Source organism: Varroa destructor, unplaced genomic scaffold (genome assembly GCF_002443255.2).
Source record: "Varroa destructor unplaced genomic scaffold, Vdes_3.0 BEIS01000001.1, whole genome shotgun sequence".
Lineage (NCBI taxonomy): Eukaryota > Metazoa > Arthropoda > Arachnida > Mesostigmata > Varroidae > Varroa > Varroa destructor.
The window spans coordinates 32013348-32014939 of NW_019211454.1; the positions used below are offsets into that span (position 1 = coordinate 32013348).

The following is a 1592-nucleotide window of genomic DNA, read 5'->3' on the forward strand; positions in this document are numbered from 1 at the left end:
ATACATATACATACATACATACGTGTACAACATCTAAATATACATGAACATTTATTTAAAAAACGCAAAAAATTCTAACTTATATAACTCTTTCCTTATATCCTGTGTGTACTTCCCTTCGGATTTCGTGTATGGAGCAAACTGATAGTAATTCGACCTGCGCAGGATACTTGAACCTTCTCGTTGGGCAGCAATAAAAAGAACAAATTAGGATATTCCATTCGATCCACGGAAGTTTCGGCAGTCCACTGGAGATGTACCGCAAGTACACTCCAATCTATCGATTCCGTAAAATCGTACAAGCATTACCTCTCGTACATCGCGAACTCATCGTTTGTTAATGAAGGTTTGTAGCTAGAAATCTCCATTATGTTAATGGACTACATCATGAACACTCGTTGGAATAGAATTCTGCTAAATAAATAGACGACAATGTAAGATTCATATGTGTAGGTATCTTTACATTGACTATGCTCATTTATGTGGAACCTGATGAAAAAGACGTCGCTCTGATCCTGTGATACGCTATGTGCAGCTTCGAGGTTTTTACTCAAAAAAAAAAACTTGCAACAAACAAAATCGGTAACATCAATTCAACAAACATAACATGTCGATTTTGAAGTCATGCTTCTTCTGTTTCTAGGAGAAGAAGTTCACTAACGAAGTGCTAGCAATTGTGACAATACAAACAATAAAAAGCTGTTCTTTATTAGAAAAGCGTCTTGAGTGGCCTTTTTCTAGGAAAAGCTAACCCCGCAGAACGTCTTCACACTAGAATGAAATATTCTGGACCTTTGAGCGGCCCCTTTCTTAAAAGTATCCCCTAGACTGTTAGGTGTGAAATGGGTCGAGTAAACGCAGTACTTCAAAACGTACTTTATCTACTTCACATCACACTCGCTAAGCCTAAACGCGTTAGGGGAGGTCTAATAATAGGCACCTTAAAACTGAATGCATTTTGTGCGCGCAAAATGTGACACGATCAGGCAGCACTACGTTAAACATATACCCATCAGATTTTTACGTTAGATCCAATTACCACCCAACGCTTTGATACTGTTGCGCATTAATGGATGTAAACTCGCTTACAAGAGCACTTCTTCTTTAAAATTTTTATTGAACAAAGCGAAGTACGGTGAACACAAATGAAGCCTCAAAAAAAGACAGTGACAACTTGTGGCCTAAAACCTTCAGTATGCTTATCTATGACGATAAGAACCGATATGACGTACGTATATAATCGTCTGATCAAACGCTTTGCAATGCGCTTCAATTCGCAGTCCGATCCATAATAGAGTCCTCATGTTTCGAATACCAGTTATTTACTATATTATTAGATGGTTGTGCGACTCTAGAAGACATACAATAAATCGATTTAACAACAATAATCTTTTACTTCTTTGTACAGAAAATAGAGTATTTTATGTTTTAGCAATCTATGAGCAATAATGTTCGCTAAGGAAAAATGCCTTTGAGATCAGAGATATCACTAAGGCGATATCGTAGAGCCAACACAACGAAATCTAAAAGCCCCCTTTTAGTTAAACATAAGGAGGCATACACTTGTTTTCGCTTAGTAAAAGATCACAGAC

General features: G+C 37.2%; 1 protein-coding gene across 2 annotated transcripts in view; it reads left to right on the forward strand.

The window, feature by feature from the left end:
• LOC111242810 (uncharacterized) overlaps positions 1-1388 on the forward strand; it is a 5132-nt gene extending 3744 nt beyond the window's left edge. Inside the window, exons 4-5 of one of the 2 annotated variants that reach the window (XR_015321669.1) lie at positions 149-346; positions 644-1388. The gene's annotated coding sequence lies outside the window, so the exon portion shown is untranslated. Of the gene's footprint in view, positions 1-148 lie in introns of both variants that reach the window. The other variant, XR_002670169.2, reaches the window with a different exon arrangement.
• The last annotated feature ends 204 nt before the right edge of the window (positions 1389-1592 follow it).